The sequence below is a fragment of the Anser cygnoides genome, chromosome 5, assembly GCF_040182565.1.
Source record: "Anser cygnoides isolate HZ-2024a breed goose chromosome 5, Taihu_goose_T2T_genome, whole genome shotgun sequence".
Taxonomy (NCBI): domain Eukaryota; kingdom Metazoa; phylum Chordata; class Aves; order Anseriformes; family Anatidae; genus Anser; species Anser cygnoides.
In genome coordinates, this window is record NC_089877.1 from 40,074,425 (window position 1) to 40,092,202 (window position 17,778).

The window sequence follows — 17,778 nt, forward strand, 5'->3', positions numbered from 1 at the left end:
CTGCTGCACACGTGGTCTTGGGAAGGCCCGAGCTTTGATTTCAAGGTATCAAGTAGCATCAAAGCCTCGGTAAACAGCTAGAGGACGCCCCGTCCTCTCGTGAATTTGGTTGCTGTTCCTACCCCTGTGCCACAGCAGAGCTTCCTGCTGCGGAGGCGTGTGTTGAACCAAGGTCACTCCAGACTTCTCCATCTCCTGCGCCAAATGGAGGGAGCTTTCTTTCTCCTTTCGTGTTCTTTGAAGAACCTTGTGCCAACGCAAAGCCACAACTTTGCTGTTCAGGTTGAGGTTTGCCACAGCCCTGTCCACCCCCTTCAGGGAGGCGTGGAGAGCATGGACCAAAGATCACAGGTGTTAGGTTTTAAAGAAAATTACCCACCAGACCTCCAAAATCAGAAGCCTGATGTGTCTGATCTTGGAGCAGGCCGTGCTCCCGGCGGTATTCAGAGCCAGCTGTGAAGACTTGATTAAAAAAGGCATTTGACCCATGGAAAAAAAAGAAAGGGGAGTGGTACCTGCAGTGCTTGTCAGCAGCAGCGTGCACGCAGGCTCGGTGCTGGAGGCAGACGCTGGGTGCGGCGACGGAGGAGTCTCCTCGCAGGTTGGGAGCAGCGAGCATCTGCAGTTGTGCTGAGCGTGGTGCAGACCTGCTTGCCAGAGAGTGTCTGTCACAGCGCGTGTTTACAAACAGAGATCTCATTAGCGAGGGCAGCCGGGGAACGTGGCAGGGGGCCCAGCTTTGGGGAAGCTTTTGGGCAGCTTGCTCGAAGGAGGAGGCAGTTGCCGAAACGTTCGTAAACTTGCCTGTGAGCAAACTCTTCCTGGCTTCCCTGTGTGCAGGGGGAGAGCTGGGGGGCGAGCTGGGGCTTCTCCACGTGCTCCTCGTGGTCAGGCTGAAGAGATGTGCTGGGGGTTAGTGATGGCTACCGATGGCAAGTCTGAGCAGCCTGGGCACTCCTGTCATAAAGTTCTGCATTCAAAACCCTAACAGAGTAGAGATCTGCTAGGCTGATTTCAGGGGCAGGAGCTTTTTCATTTTTTTTGAGCCTTCTTCTGTAAGGTTCACCTGAAGGAAAGTGCTTTATTGTTGGTTTTTTCTTGAGACTATAAAAGCAACACAAAGTATCTGTTGCAGTGGCAAGCCCCTTGTGATGCTAGCTCCTTTCCTCTGTTGCTTACAGAATTGCAAGACCCTTTCTAACATTATTCCCATGTATTTAGAGAAGAGCGCCATAATTCAAACTCTGAACACCTTTGGTCTTTGCCTTTCTCCCAGGATGGGAGGGTGCCGGTGCCTGGTTCTGCAGGCCCTTGCACAGCTGCCAGGCTGTGCAGTCCTGTCCAGTGGCGCTTTGGTGTCTCTAAGCCTGCATTATCTTTCCTCACTCAGTATAAGGAACTGCAGACGTCTACGTTGAAGAGGTTTATTTCCTTTGGCAACAGGTTCCTAACCAGCCCTGAATGCTGCGTGTTCAGCGCGGTCACCTCAAGCTGCATGGTTAACACTTTAGGATCACCGTGGGGTTTACTTGAACTTCTGCATTTGGCCTTCAAAGTGCGTAGCTCTTTCATAAACAAATTTTCCATGAAAGTAACTGCAGTCCCTCTAACAGGCTGTTGTGAAGCAGACTGCGTTGTGAGAATTTCCCAAATCGTTTTGTTTTCCTCTGTACATTTTCTTCTACTGCAAATGAACGCTGGATGGTGGCAGGAGCAGCGGAGCCAGGGAATTCAGAGTTAACTGATCAGCTTGTCCTTAGTTCACCCTTTTCCCTTCTCTGACCACAACAGTCTGTCTTAAGAAAAATGATGTTTTGTTAGCCAGAAGAAATATATTTACTCTGAAGTGGAAAAACCCAGAACCCAGCAGTTGCTCTGGTCAGGTACTGGGAGTTGAAATGCTCAGCCCTTCCCTCCTCTGCTGGAGCCATGCCTTGCTTTCCTGCCCGTGTAAAAGCTGGATGGAGCAGCGATGTCACGGAAACGCCAGGCTGGCCGCAGCGAGCATCCTGCAGGAAACTCGCCTGCACCAGTAACCAGCTTTGGATGTTAGGCTGCGATGGCACAAGCGTACAGTGGGGCTGTCAGCCGCTGTATTTGGGCTCACAGGTTAGTGCAGTGACCTTTGTGGCACGGCTGATCTGTTGCCTAATGCTCTGCGGTTGCTGGAAGCTCCAGTGTTCAGCAATGTTTTAGTCTTAAATGAAAGAAGGTAGATTTAGGTTAGATGTCAGGAGGAAATTCTTCACTGTAAGGGTGGTGAGGCGCTGGCACAGGCTGCCCAGAGAAGCTGTGGCTGCCCCAGCCCTGGAGGTGTTCAAGGCCAGGCTGGATGGGGCTTTGGGCAGCCTGGTCTGGTGGGCAGCATCCTGCCTATGGCAGCGGGGTTGGAATTAGATGATCTTTAAGGTCCCTTCCAACCCGAGCCTTTCTACTCTATGATTCTGTGATGTCTCTGCTCAGAAGGTGAGACTTCATTTCATCTGATCACGTGGGGAATCAGCTGAGTATTACGTGCCTCAATTTCTCCATTTGCAAAGGTTTTCTTGAAGGCCAGGCATTAACCTGCCTGTCTTCTAATGAGCTTGCATCTCCATCAACCGGACGTAAATTCTGACTCCAAATCAATTTGCAGGTACTCAAAACACACCGTGTGTAAACAGGAGCGTGCCTCGCGTCCTCTGCAACAGTGCTGCGTCGCACCAGGCTGAGTCTGGCTCAGCTTCCTACAGACAAGCACAAAGCGTCTTTTTGGGCATCGTTTGTGGCGCAGCCTACCTAACAGGATAGACTTTGTTTTTCATGCTTCTCTTTTTTTTTTTTTTTTCCAGGGTATTTTTGCAGACGTTGGGATTAAAGACCTTCTATTTTTAAAACCTTTAAAATCTTGGAATGTGGCTCCATCGCAGTATGTAGTGGAATTTGGAAAAAAGTCTGTTAAAATGTCATACAAGGGGGAGTGCAGCGCTTAGGTCATGTTTAAGCTGTTAGGCTTTCTGTTGCTGGTGCGTGTGAGTTCTTTAATGAACGCAGAGCTATGAATGTTTTTCTCTTTAAAGAAAAACAAACAGTGGGCCTTCCATCTTAGACAAACGTCCCTTTTCTGAGAGGGCCTCTTCACTTAGGTTTTTCCCATTTAATGGCCTTTTTTAGTGGCCCTGTTCTTTCCATCTGATCTCTGTGCCCACACGTCTGAATGTTTCCATCTCAGAAAGGAGGACAACGGTGCCAGCAGACAAACTTCCAAATTCTGAAGCGCAGAAGCATTTTTAACACCTCAGAGCTGTGGCTAGCAAGAAAAACCCCACCAAAACCCCTTCAACTTTTACTGCAGCGTAAAGATAACAGCGCTGCTTAGGTGCTTGTCGCGCTAAAATACTGGAATGGAACAATTTGCTAAAAGAAGGGCAGAGTTTGTCTAGCAGCACTGCAGCTTTCGGAGCAAGTCGGATTATTTGCCTATCTAATGCTGCAGCTGGGCTGTCAAACGTGTGGTGGCTCAGAGTGGGACTTTTGGGTGTTTCTCGGCTGCAGGACGCAGGAGGAGTTCTGTCTCCACCTGCACGTTGTCACGCCGCAGAGACGAGTGTCCCCAAGCTTTCTGGGGGGCCGAGCTCACCCCTCACCCCCGTCGCTTTGTGAGTGATGCCCAACTGCAACCCAACTCCGGCCACCGTGGTCGAGCAGTCTGAATCGGGCAATGCTTTTCTGTCTGCCCCCAAGCCTTCCAAGAGTCTGATGAGGGGAAAGGGGAATGGCTTTTTTTCAAGAGCAGCTGAAGGCAATGCCCTAGTTACCATGGTTTTTAAATGGAGCACTTCAGGGGTTGTACAAAAGCATCTTTAGCACTTGCAGTGCAAAGGAGAATGAAAGGACGTGGATTATGTCAGCACTGCATCAGAGGCTTAAATGAATGTCATTCATTTATTGTTCGGAGCTGACCCAATTTGGGTTGGATTGATGGAGTGGGAGGGGAGAGGGGACCTGTTTCGGATGACTTCCGAGGCTAAAATGTACTCGCAGGCTTTGTATCGGGCCTGCATTGGCTTCTGCAGGGTAAACAGCGCGGTCTGGAGGGTGTTCCCGGTGTGCCGGCGTGGCGACGCGTCCTGCCCTTCCTGGCTAGACGTGCTGCCAAAGCGGGTTGACTCACGCCGCCTCTCCCCGTGCTGCGTTCTGCGGGAGGGGAAAATTTACTTGTCGGGGGGAACCTGCCCCGCCGAGGTTTGTTTTATTTATTTTGCAAGGTTTTGAAAGCTTCCAGTCGCCGGATGATTTGCGGAGCGGCTCCAGCCGAGCGGATCCGCCTGCTGGTGGCTCTGGATGAGGTAAGTCCGCCTGGGCTCGCTCGGTGTGCGAGCTCCTGGGATTAATTGCCAAGTGGCACTTGGTAATTAATGACAGAGGCCATTACTGCCAGCACTGGCTGAGGAGGCTGCATGGTGCCAGGCAAAGGCTGTGAGGCCAAAAAGGCACGATGGAGGGAACAACCTGTTCAGCCTGCCCATGGCAGGACACTTCTTTATGCTTTTTCCCCGCACCCTGCGGTGCTTGCTCGAAGCACCAGTTGTGCCTCACTCCTCATGTAGCAGAGATGCTGGCGAAGAACTTCGTTCCCATCTTACAGGGCTCTGAAGGTTGCCTCGGGGGCTGCTGCCTGCATCTCCTGCTGGAAGGCTCTCGTTTGCATCTCTTAAACGATTTTGGTTCTGCCAGGAGGAACGCTCCATCTGCCGATCCGGTGAAGGAGGCACTTCATTGGATTTTCTTTTTTTTTCCTCCCTTGCACAGATTCCTGTGGTCGTTACAGCACGCTCCTTCCTAACGATGCGGCTTGGTTTGAGAAGTGCCTGGTACAGGTGGTGCTGTGCGCCTGAACCTGTCTGCAGATTTGTGAGAGAGAAGGGAAAAAATAAACATAGAAACTCCTGAGGAGCCAGGCTGGGAGTTTCAGAGAATCTCAGCCTGTTGAGCAAACGCTCTTTTCTCTCCCTGTTGTGCAGACCACTCAAACTCTGAGTTTCATTGTATGTTCGTTAACAACATTCCACTTAATTTCAGTGGAGCCAGGGCTGCGTCTTCCAGCCAGCCGCCGTGGTAAGCCCCTGCCTGGGCTCTTGCGGTCCCTCTGGAGTGGCACGTCTGCCTCGCAGCCTGTTCAGAGGAGTTTTGGAGGGGGAGGAAGGCTGCCGGGGGGGTCCAGGAGCATGCTGCAAGGAACAGGAGGCTGAATTTGCTTCTTTTTGAGATGCAACTAGCAGAAAGCCCTGAGGCGTCAAAGCCAAGGTTGCTCTGTGTCCCCTAGCCCGGTGTCTGCATTAAGAAAGGGTTTTGCTCTATAGAAATCGGTGTCTGAGGCTTTTAGGTTCGCAAAGAAACCCGCTGGCTGGGAAAGGTTGCTCGTTTGTGGGTGAGAGTATCAAAATGATGTTAAAAGCAGCTGTAGTGCACAGCAGGGCTGTGGGGCAGGGGCCTTTGGGGTCTGCCAGCGCGCCCATGTCACAGCGGCACCTGTCAAGCGTGGCGGGGCCAACGGGTGCTTTTCTCTTTGCCCTGCCCTTCCCGGGGCTGTAAAGGGCAGGGATGCCTTCTGGAGAGCAAAAGGGTTAATGGGGAGACATCTGCCTGCTGTGGGAGACCTGAACCTGAGACCGGTCTGCGATGTACCCGTTTTCTGTCTGTGAGAGCTTTTGGCTTGTTGTTTCCTTAACCGCTGTTCTGCGTTTCTTCTTACTGATTTTATTTCTTAGAATCAAATTTGATAATGGCTGCCCAAATAAAGGGTAATGAAAGTCGAGTAGCTTGCCTTACCCCTTACACAGCCGCTGCTGGGAGCGGTTAGTAGTTTCATGAGAAATGAGGCACGACAGTTCATTTTGCTTTGCTGTGCCTGAGCTGGCTCTGCGGGGCTCAGAAGTACGACGGGGTGGTAATTGGGCACGATGCGATCCTTGTGGCAAGGCTTTGCTTTTATGTGGAGCCACCGAAGGCTACAGGAAATTCATTGTGTTCCTTTGAACAGGATGGAGCCTTTCACGTGATCGTTTTTTTTGAAATTTAATTCTGCAATCTTTACCCATTACCTAACAGCAGGAAGACTCCCTAAACTTGGAAGTGTATTTCATCTGCTCGAAGGGGGGGGGGGGGGGGGAACGCCTCTGCCTGGGTCCATCTGGGGAGCTGTGTCTGTCCCCTCGGAGGGGTTAAAAGCAGCAGCTGCGAGATGGCTCGCTCAGTTACGGGAGGAGAAATCATCCCTAGCGTGAAGCGTTACGAATGGCAGCGTCCGCCGGCCACGTGCAAGTTCAAAAAATGCCTCCCGGATTTGGGCAGCGAGGGGCAGAAACGTGCTCGGGTTCGGAGGATCTCAGGGGAACCGCTCGCGTGGGCGAGGGCGTGCTGCGCGCCGGCCCCCAAAGCCTGGCGCCGGGGCACTTCTTAGCGCCGCGGTTGGCAAATGCCGCGGGGCGCCGTGCCGAGGGCGCCGCGCCAAATCAGCCGAGGCTCTTTTAACTCGCGTTTAAGGCTGGAGGGGTTTGTTGCGAGTTCTGCTGCTGTTTAGAGGCTTTGCCTTCCTGGCCGGCCTCCAAGGTACGTAGCTGGCTGTGTAGCGCTCGCTGGAGCGTACCTCCCCCAGACTTCCCCTCCGCTTTGTCTGGCGTACCCGCGACCTCGCTCCGGAGCAGCGTTCCCCTGCATCTTCCCACCGCAATGCCCGCGGTGAAATCTGGCTGCGGGGCGGCCTGCAATTCATCTGCTCCGACTGGTAAGCTGACTGCTTCCAGAGCTCCCTGGGATTTAAGGAGGGAAAAGAGGTTTTTAATGTCAGTGCTTTGCATCAGGAGGGCTGACGACTGGAGTCCTGATGGCTTTTCTTCTAGAGCTTTTGTGCATGCAAAGGTTATAATTTAGTTTCTTCTTGAATTTAACAGCTGTGAAAGGACTAAAATCTGCTGCTCATGGGAGCTGTGATTGGGGATGCGTGAAGAGGCAGAAACTTTCATGCCCTTCACTTCTAGAGCAGGTAGTGCTTCATGTGAAAAGGAGAGCAGAGAGCTGTCCTGTAAAGTGACCTGCTGCACGTTTACAGCTAGAATCCTGTTTCAAGCCATGCGGGGTAATGTTTTGGGATGTTCTTTTAATCTGTGACCGCCAGCTTTGAAATAGCACAGCTGAGCTGGCTTTGTTACCTTGCCAGGTTCAAGTTGGGCGTGCTGTGGTCCCTGGGCCTGGAGGGCAGCACTTCTGCCACGGTGCTTCTCCCAAAGGCTAAGGAGTTAATTTCCCACTTGCTGGCTAAGCAGGGAGAGCTGCGATCCTCAATCCTCAGTTACGGCTCGCCCTGAGGGAAGGACAGATGGGATTTGGTTGCCTTTGGCAGCTGCTGGCAGTCCCATCTGCTTCTCGTATGCTGGCAGTCCATCGAGGGTAGGCACAGCGTGTGCTTCCTCTTGTCCGGTGGCTTGTCACCGGAGATGCAGAAGAGGTCATTAGTGCATTGGCAGAGGCTGGCATAGCTCTGGGGACGCAGGGAACGAATCGTTAAAAATTGGGCTGCGGCAATTAAGGCATCCGCAGAATAACTTGCGTCCTTGTGCTGCTCTGACGCCTGGTCTGGTGCTCGGTGGGGCCGCGTGGCGAGAGCCTGCTGATGGAGCCGCGGTGCTGCCACGTGGAGCAGGTGACAGCCTCCGATGGTCCTGCAGGACCGTTAGAAGATCCTGCAGGCGGAGAAGTCCATGGAGGCCGCTGTTGGCTCACTCGTAACATGCGCGGGCTCCTCATTTTGGTCCTGGAGCACGGGGAGCGTGAGCTCTGCTCTCGGAGGCTGGTGCGAGACAAAAAGCAAAGTGCTACGAACCGCCACGACTTCCACTCTAAAAACACCATAAAAGGCTGTGTCCTTAGGAGCTGGGCATGGGAGCCGTTCCCACCCACATTGCTGCAGCATGAGTCACTTGGCTATCACAACTGCTCCTGGTGTGGATGCCCGGCCGAAGATGCGGTGAGGAGCGGAGGGAGGAAGGGGAACTGCTCCGCAGCGCTGCCGGGGCGATGGAGAGTTACGAAGAAGAGGAAGGCACGCACGCTTGCGTGAACTCGCCTGAACTGCTGGCTGGTTTTGCTTTCGTTAGTATTTTTTGAGAGCTTCCAGAAAGTGCTGCTTGCTGGTGACGTGAAACTGAAGTATTTGCAGCAGAGGGCCTTCTGAATGAGCAGAAAAAATAAAAGTTTGCTTTTTAGGAAGCACAGTAACTGCCACATGAATGTGAAGCTGGAATACCTCTCTGACGTGAAAGTATGCTTTATCCCCTATCTTTAAACTTTAAACTTAGTTTTTTTCTCTTCTTCTTCATCTTCATCATTCTCTTTCCTACGCCAGTGCAGGACTAGGCCAAGCTGCTTTTTTGACAGGCTGCGTCCACAGAGAGCTCCCTTAATATACCCATACCTGTGCCTCTTCTCCCACACGCAGGTATTGGGAAGTAAATCTGGGTTTGTTTTGGTTTCTTTCCCGAGGCGCCACCCACCTGCCCTGGCCCCAAAGATGGGGCGGTTATTGTTTTTCCCTTTTCCTTCCTTCCGCTCGATGAAGCCTTGGCTATCGGGGCTTACCGGATTAAGTCTGTCAGTGGGAAATTCTATAAAAAGCTTCCTTTATTTAGACGCCAGCCCAGTGATGACATCATGTGGGCAAGTTCTCCAAGTTTGTCCGGGCTGCGTGCGCAGAGGAAGAGGTAGCGGCCGTGGAGCTGTGTGCTTGCGAGGACGTCTCCATGGACCTGCTGGGTGGCCTGGGAGCGGGATCCTGTGCCAGAACAGAGGTCCCCATCTCCCAAAGAGAGTACCGAGAGGTCCTGCAGCAGGTGGTGTGGGTCACTCTCATCTCACCCCAGTCTCTGGCTGGTACATCTCCTGAAGGAAGCTTTTAAAGGCCGTGAAACCATAGCCATGGTTGTACTGCTCACCGCTTTTCAGGTTAGTCCTTTAATGTGTTCTTGTGCTGCTCCGGGCAGCAGCCACCCAGGCTCTGCTCCTGAGTGTCTCCTTGCTGGCCTTGAGGCAAAAAGGGCAGGTTTACGGATGCGTCTCCCAAAGGGCTGTGAGGAAGCAGGGAAACAAGCTGCTAGTCTGGAAACATGGCAGCGGGCAGGCAAACCCACGTGTCAGCTTGAAGGCAGGTGTGAACATCTCGTGGGTGTGCCGTGTGGCTTGGGGCAGAGGGAACAGGCAAGGTTGGACGCCAAAGGTGGCAGATTTTTAGCTTTATTTTTTTGGCATTGTAACGAGAGTTTTGAAATGGGGGGCAAGACCTATATTTGTGAAGGGTTAGGGTTAGCATAGGATTACTACTGTTTTTTTCTGCCATCACTTGTTTCTCATCCTTCTGCAAAACTAGTGGCTTCTTTCCTCCATGTGCCTACTTTTTAAGCTACTTTTCCATCCTTCCTCTGCGCAGCACCTGCTATGTTCACAGGTAAGAATGTGACCTAAACAAAGCCTGCAGGCAGAGGTTACCACTGGGCTTCGTTTACATCTTTGGATGAAAAAGCATCCTTTTGCGTGCTGGCTTTGTTTCAGTATTGCTGTATGGTAGCACAGGCTTCTCCTTACCTGCCTGCAGGAATTCCCGGGTATTTCTTCAAGTCAGAGACCATTTCAGTGTTGGAATGGTACAGAACCCCCAGTTGTGATGCACTTAGCCGGCATCACAATTATTCTACTTGCCCTGGTAGTTTTGCAAACCTGAGGTTTACATAGTTCCTTTTTTGTTCTGTTTTTTTTTTGTAAGGACTAAGCATAGTCTTTATTACCTGCCCTGGTCTGTTCTGCTATGGCAGGTGGTGCTTTTCGGTGTGTGCTGCCTTTTGAGCAGCTCTGGCATCGATGCTTAGATGCCTTTTCAAAAGGGCCTTTGGGGTGCAGATGGGGTGTGCTTGAAGCCCCTGGGGTTTCTGTGTGTGGGGTACGATAAAGCTGTCAGCCAGGACTGCTCGGCTCTGAAGGGATAAGGCTGACACTTTTTGTGTTAAAAATATTCTTTAAAGTGTCAGAAAAATCTGTTTGTTATTCAGGCAGTGTATCCGAGACATAGCACCGTAGGGTTCCTGTGAAACGAGCGGAGCTGACGAACAGTTGCAGAAGGCCACGTGCAGTATTTGTTAACAAATGCCTGTCACCGCGTGAACCGTGTACACGCTGCACCTGATGGGCATGGCACGACCCACGCCTTTCTGGGGTAACGCTCACAGAGAGGAGCGCGGTGTGGCTCTCGGTGTCCCCTAAACCTCAGTGACCACCTTAGGGCTGGGGATATTTGGGGCTGAGCCACCAGTTGAGTCTGTCCATAACGAAGGTTTCCCAGTGCCCTGTCGGACCCAGGCTCTTGGTCAGAGGAGAGAGGCCAATTCCAAACCCGTGTGTGCCCGTGCCTGCTCTGCACCGCTGCTGCTCTGCTTGTCAACGTGATCTTCCTCCCATCTTCTCCAACTCGATACCCTGAGCTATAAAAACAATAATAAAAATAAATCTGCACGGCACAAGCGTTCTGCACCTCGGTATGGATGGCTAGAATGCTCTGCTGTCTTTAGAAAGTTATTTTACAACATGAGGTCATGTTAGTAGAAAATTCTGGGCTCCCGGGTCTCTGCCCTCCAGTACGAGAGAGAGGCCTCTTCTCACAGATAACCAGGGAGAGGACAAGAGGGAATGGCCTCAAGTTGCACCAGGGGAAATTCAGGTTGGAAACGGGGAGACATTTCTTCTCAGAAAGAGCAGTCAGGCATTGGGACGGGTTGCCCAGGGAGGCGGTGGAGCCACCGTCCCTGGGGGTGTTCAAGGAAAGGTTGGGCCTGGTGCTTGGGGATGTGGTTTAGTGGGTGACATTGGTGGTGGGGGGACGGTTGGACCAGGTGATCTTGGAGGTTTTCTGCAACCCGATGATTCTACGGGAAATGGCTGGAGTGGGGCTGGGACCAGGTGGGCCCAGAGCTCCCTTCCCACCTCAGCCATCCCGTGGTTGTGTGAAAATACAGATTTACAGGTGCCAGATTTAGATAGCGTCTTAGCATTGGATTGCCTAGAAAATGAGATCTTGGAGGCAGCAAAAAAAGTTTTTTTCCTAAGGTACCTTTGTTGTGTTCCCTGGTAAGAAAATCCAGCGTTCACAATGCCACCTTAATTAACGAAGAAACAAGCATGTTTTTAACATTGGGAAGTAACATCTGATAATATTTGCTCTGTAGAATGGGTGTGGGGATTGGGTATTTTTAGCTGCAGCTATTCAAGTTGTTCTGTTATGACCTTCTCTCAATACCCTTTTATAACATTTTCTTGTAAGTATTTGTAATTGCAGTAGCTTTTTTCAGCCAAAGACGTGTTGCTGGGGGGAGAAGAGGGTGTAGCAGCCTATTTCTGGTAGGTGTGTGTGTGTCCGGTGATAGATTGTTGGTGTCGAAGAGGGTACGGTTTTAGAATAGGGTGCATCTTGGATGCACTCAAGGGACCTTTCCCAAGGCAGAGGGTTGGCTGCAACACTTGTAAGATTGCCATCGCCTGCTTCTTAAAAGCAGTTTAGGCTGTGATTTGTGAGGTCTCGGCCTCTCTCAAAAAGCTGAATTTGGACAAGAAGTGTAAAAGGTACTGGGCAGAGGAGCGGCATGCTGACAGATGCTGTGGTGTAAGAATCCTAGAGGAAGCGGGGTGTAATGAATGACAGTCTAAATTTCAGGTGTCTGTGCAACAGTTTGGTCTATAGCTGACTGCTATAGATTGCTCCATCCTTCCCCGTGCAGCCGAATGGTTCAGGTCAATGTGTCAGGCTCGCTTTCTGTGCTGGCATCCCGTCTTTGGGGGACGGGACGGTCATGGCGCTGTCTCGCACAGGTTTGGGTCGGGGTCCCTCCTGGCTGCAGCACCTAGCAGTGGGGCTGGAGCTGTGTCTGGCTTAGGCTGAGCCTGGGGAAGGGATGAGAATGGTGTTTAAGTGGTTAATTGTTTATATTTTCTCAGCACCCAAATCAGTGAGGATTTTCTGCTAATGGGCAGTAAATTAAATTAAGAAACCGTTCCCCGAGCCAAGACTTGTTTTTTTTGTCCGCAACAAGCGCTTTCATGCTGTGGTGCGTTTTTAATGACCACAAGCGTGCGTGAAGCTGGGCTTAGAGCTGCTAGAAATGGCAGCAGAGCATCGTGAAGGTATTGAGACTGCACTCGGCCATTGGTCCAGCCTTGAGTCAGGAAAAAAACCTAAGCAGCTGCTCCCCAACACGCTGAGCGCGCTTTCTGCAGCTCGCTGGGGCGACAGCACTATGGGCAGGTATCGCTGAAGACTTTGCAAGGTGTTAGCTTGGGCAGTGATAGCCGAGTATTTTGTGTCCTAAGTAACACTCAGACTTTTGTTGCCCTTCTCGGTTTTGGGACCTTAAACATGATACTCTGGTTGCTTAAAAAAAATATATTAAAAATAAAAAGTGACTGTGCGTGTTAATGCATTCAGTGCTTTTTTCGGAGCTGTAAGCTTGGCACCAGGGCCTAAGTTTTCATGTGACACCCATGTTTAATTCTGAATCGCTCACTGGCAGCATCACTGTGGGCTTAGTGCATTTGTATGGTTGCTGAGTAAAAGACCAGCGGCAGCAGTGGAGGCTTCATCCTGGTGGTTTTGGGGTGAGGTATGGTGATACGGGGTCTGGCAGGAAGGAAGCACAGCGCATGGTAAAGAACAGAGAAACTGCTGGTGCTTGAAACTTGAGTGGGCAGAATATTGTCTGGAAACGGTCTCTTGCAGCAGGTCCGAGGGTTTGGGTCCTGGTGGTACGTGTGGTCCCGGTGGGACGGGCAGGCAGCGCGGGCTGTACCAGCTGAGAGCCGCCTCGGTCCCAAATCCCCCGCGGCTGCTGTTAGCTGGGAGGGAGTTCAGGCTGTGATTCTACCGACAGCCCTCCCAGAACGAGGAGGGAGGGGAGAAACAATCTAGAAAAGCAAATATTTTGCGATTGTGTTGAGCAACAGTGTGTGCTTTTGTTTTCTGTCAATGGAAGGAAGTGGGAGAAATGTGTCATAGCTTTAGTGCATCACAGGCTTCGGTGCTGCAAAAGAGATTGAGCGCAGTGGATCACAGATCAGGATCCAGGGGGTAATGTCTGTAAGGAAAAGATGCTTGGAGCAGCACCTGGGAAAGGCGCCGCTTGTGTTCAGCTGCAGCCGAGCATCTGTCAGAAGCAGGTGCCGAAGGAAAAAGAGCAGAAATAGAGAGAACCTCAGCTGAAGCGGTGTGTTTGCCTTCGGTTGTTTGAAACGCAAGCATCTCTCACGGCTGCTTTGCAGGCTAGCAGTAGAAAAGCTTGTCCTGTGCGTTGCACAAGTGCTGTGGCTTTCATCACAGCGCTGAGTAACGCACTGCTACCTGCACTGCTGTGCTGCCACAGGTGCCTGCACTTATGGTGCTCTGCAAAGTGGTTCCTGGGGCTGCCGGGGTGGAGCACTAGCTTTGGGATGCTCTGTGGGATGGAGGCAGGAGGTGCGAAGCCTGAACGCCGCCGCGCAGCTTCCTGCAGCCCTGTGGTTCTGGGCTGAGGTCCCTGCAGTGCTGCTAGGCTGGCGTGTGCTGGCCCTGGTGCTCGTGTGCCCTGCCAGGTGGAGTTTGGGATATTTCTGCTCCTGGACTGAGTGGCAGGGAGGTCTGCGACCAGGGACTTGCGGTGAGAATCCAAGTCCCGGCACGCATGGGGATGGGTGAGCCCGTGGCACTCACAACTGCTACAAATGGGCAGTGGTGCAAAGCAGCCTGCAATAGTGAACGTTGATCTTGTAGAGATCAAAGAATTGGGAAAGTTTGTGCATGAAACGGCGACAAGAAACCGATGTTTAACACCTTTATTGGAGCACTTCCTTCCTTGATCCTGATGTGAGCAAAGACTGACATTGGTACAGGAAAAATGAAGGCTGCTCTGGCTTATCGACAGCTGTTTTGTAGAGTCGAGGAGTTTTAGCTTGACTTTCTGCTGCTGGGGAGTAGCCGTGGTGTCAAGGTGCTGGGACCAGGCAGATGAGCTCCTCTTGTCCTGTGCTTAGCCAGGACAAGGCTGCAGTGGCTGTGCTTTAGGGGCTGTGCATGCTCCAATGCAGGCTCCTCTGCTAGGCTGACAGTGGTGTTGACAAGCAAACAGGCTCCCATTTGCTCTCTGGAAAAGTTCTTCCTGCTAGTGACTTGATGTTTGTTAAAAATAACATGCAAAATCTCTGTGGTTTTCTATTCTGAAGTGTTATTTCGGGGCCTGCAGTCATGTTCTAACTCCAGTGCGAATCTTACTCCTTGTATTGGCCCCACTCTTCACCTCAGGAAAGAATAAACGCCATTTCTTTGCTCCTTTCCTTATCAAAACACCCCCTCACTGTTCTCAGGTGCATGTTTCTTGACAAACCGCATTTTCGGAGCGATCTTGTAGAGTGCCAAGTCCAGCTGCTCTTCAGGCAGGATGCGTTCAGCTCTCCCACATTCAGATCTTGGAGTATAAGGATGCCCGTTTCCCAAACTCCAGTGGAAAATCATCATCCTGTTTCTTCGTAGCAATTAACCAAATTAATGGACGTGCTTTAAGTGAAGTGTCTAAGTGTTGCTTCTCCCGGGTGAACGTTAGGTGCACTTATTTTAAAAATGCTTTTACAAGTTCAAATCCTAACTCTTTTTTCTTAGCTGAACATGCCTTCAGAGAAGTCGGACTGCGTTTGCTTTTCGCTGTCCTTTTGAAACCCCAGGCGATGCCTGATTTGTTTTCATTTGCTTCCAGGGGAGAACACCACCTGCACAAAAACACTGCAGTTCGGGACAAAAGCAAACAAAACGCAACTTCAGGCCAATCTTGCCCTAGCCAGTGGTGGGAGCTTCTTGCGCTTCCTTCACGCTGTCAGGGCAGGGGCCCTGCTGCTGTCTCACAGTTTATGGATTCCTGCATGTTTTCCATGGGCCAGATTTTTAAACTTTCTCTAACAGAAAGGCCGTGTAGCTAAATTGCCAGAAGCGACCAGGGGAGCAGCCTTGCAGCACGGTTTTTCTGTGCGTGTTGTCACCTGTGCCATGCAAGCTCCAGCTCTCGCTGGCACAACCCATCTCAAACACTGTTATTAAAAGATGAAGTTTGCTCTGGTCCCCTCTCCCTTGCTTTTATCCCGCTTGTGTTGTTACTCGTATTGGAAACGGCTGCATCCCCAGGTGCTGTGGAACTTGGGCGAGGTGCTGGCGAAATTCCCGGCGCTTCCCGACGGCTCTGCCCATGGATGCCTGCCCACGGGCTGCCCTCGGCCCCTCTCCTGCTGGGCGCGTGGCCAGGCGCTGAGCTCATGGGGTAGGGCTCTTTCCCCAGAAACTGAGACAAATTACTGCCCCGTCCCGCTGCCGTCATCATCACAGGAGGTTTCAAAACCAAGCATGGGGAAGAAGCCGGGCTGGCGAACCTGAGCTGCTGGTTCGTGCTGGGTTGGGATGGCCTGCGAGGAGAGGTAGGGGTGGTGGGGGCTTGTGTCGTGACTAGGTCGTGTGTGCCATGAATTGGTAAAGAAATGTAGAATATGGAATAGCTTGGTTGGAGGGGATCTACAGAGATCCTCGAGTCCAACTGAGAGGTGTAGGGTTGGAAGGATGTAAGGTTTCTGGCATTTTATCCTTGTAAGGAGTGCTTGGACATGCTGGTACGATCCCATATGAGTCTCCAGTGCTGCTCGGTGTCCCCTGGCAAGCACTCTGAGTGCTCCCACATGTCCTGGACCAGCAGAGTGCTGTCAGTCCCTGGCTCTTGCAGTTGTCCCTGTCCCCAGGAAGCATCCCCATCAAGTCCCTGTCCCCAACAAGTGTCCCCTTATCACTGCCTCGGGGCAGCACTGTCATCGCTCTGCAGACCCAGAGCGCAGCCTCTCTGCAGCAGCACGGTGTGAACCACCTTTGCTGAGCCCTTCAAGGATGATTAAATGCTAGTTAGGAAATAATTAGGAAGTCCCTGGGGAGCAGTGGCACCCCACCGCAGCGATGGGGCTGTGCTTGGTGCCGTGGGCTCAGACCCTGGTTTTGGGCGCGATGGTTCAGCTGCTGTTGATCGCCTGGGGCTGGAGCCCTGCGGTGCATGCAGCGGGGTTTTGGTTACGGCCGGAGTTTGCATCCTCTTCCACGCTTAGCAGCCCACCTGGCTGCCTGCTCATCGCTCCCCCGAGCACCGTTTTGTTGCATTTAACTAATATTGCAGTAACGTTTTTGACTCGTGAACATCAGCACCCTTTCCTTTGCCATGGCTGGAGAGTCGCGTGGCCGCCCCTCGTCGCGCAGGCTCAGCGGATCCATTTTTAGCATCAGCCCTGCGCTCCGTGTCAACCATGGTAAAGTGGTAACAGCCAAACGCCTTGTGAATCGTAAGCAGTATCTTGGAGCCCTGACCAAATTACCCAGATGTTGATTTCAACACCATTTAAAAAAAAACAACTGGCTTTATTTTTACATCGACTCCTAAGCTGGTGAGCTGCCTTTAACAGCGTGTCCTACCCGATCCTTGCTGTTTCGTAAGCTCAAGGCTGCTGCTAGTACTGCATGTGCCGTGCGTCTGCCCCTCCAGTTGGATTTTATAAACATGTTTTCCACAAAGGGAAGAGGGGAGGCTTCTTGTGTGAACGCTTTCCTCCAAGGGAACACGACCATTACGTTTTCTTGTTTATATAAAATGGTGCTTTTGCACAAAATAGCAGAAATTCCTGCGAGCGTTCAGTTCGGGTAATTTTAGGAATTATCAACAGAAAGGAAGGGAAAGGTTATGTTGTAATTAAGAAAAGATTGCTTTAATGCTCCTTAAAATGCTGTGTGTCCTAATGCTGTACTGCAAAGTCGTAAAAGATCGCAGAGCTTGGGGAGACATTTTCTCAGTGCCTTTCCAGTGCTGGATCAGACACTTCTTGTTTCCCTGAAGTTTTCTGTTACTTGATGTGATTGCTTGGGGCTTCGGTAGTAGAAAAGTTAACAACAGTTACTGCTTTAGCATCTGGAGATGCTCTCTGAAGGTGGTGGAAGTCCAAGGAACTGCCAGCATAGTGGTCAGGGAGCGTCCTCGCACGGGCTGCCGCGTACAGACGGGTTCGGAGGCTGTGCCTTCTGCTTAAACCCATTACACTGCTCGAAGAAATGAGGGCAGTACCGGCAGAACCTCATTTAAAATACTTTTTTTCCTAGGAGCACAGGCATTGGTCTGGGTCATTGTAACAGCTCGAGCCACTTCTAAAAACGGAGTGCAGCCAGGGGCTTCGGCAAGCGGTGGGAGACCCGCACAGTCAGTACAGTCTCTCTTTAACTGAGTTTAGATAACTGCAGCTTAGGAACCATCAGCCTCAGCGCCTATTTTGGGTGAGTTTTCCAGAGGCAAGCTGTACCTCATTGTTAGTGGATTTTTCACTTCCTACCTATTTATCTCGTTGGTTGTCCCAGTGCCTTTACATAATGGGACGTTTGTTATTTCCTTGTTTGCGTTTTAAAACGGCGCGGTCCCTCTGTGCCAAGGAGAGCACAGGCTGCTGGCAGCGCGGTCGCTGGCTTCTGTGTCCTGCTTGTTCCCATATCCTTCACTAAGGACCCTCTACAGCTCTCGTGGTGCCAAGGGGGAAATCTGAACCGTCGGCCAGGACGCGGGCCCTTGTCCCTTCGCATCAGATGCTTGTTACGTGTCGGTAGCCTGGAGCTGGCAGTGGCAACCGAGCCTAAAAGCAGAAAAGACTTGAAAAAGAAAAAAGGAGATGCAGCAAAAG

General features: G+C 51.6%; 1 protein-coding gene across 6 annotated transcripts in view; it reads left to right on the forward strand.

The window, feature by feature from the left end:
- Nucleotides 1–17,778, forward strand: part of LOC106038775 (USP6 N-terminal-like protein) — an 80,247-nt gene that overhangs the window by 27,961 nt on the left and 34,508 nt on the right. Inside the window, exons 1-2 of one of the 6 annotated variants that reach the window (XM_048059708.2) lie at nucleotides 8,198–8,299; nucleotides 8,667–8,979. The exons of 3 other annotated variants lie outside the window; for them this stretch is intronic. The gene's annotated coding sequence lies outside the window, so the exon portion shown is untranslated. Of the gene's footprint in view, nucleotides 1–6,183; nucleotides 6,592–6,617; nucleotides 6,767–8,197; nucleotides 8,300–8,666; nucleotides 8,980–17,778 lie in introns of those variants that run through there. 2 more of the 6 variants (XM_048059712.2, XM_048059707.2) reach the window with 2 other exon arrangements.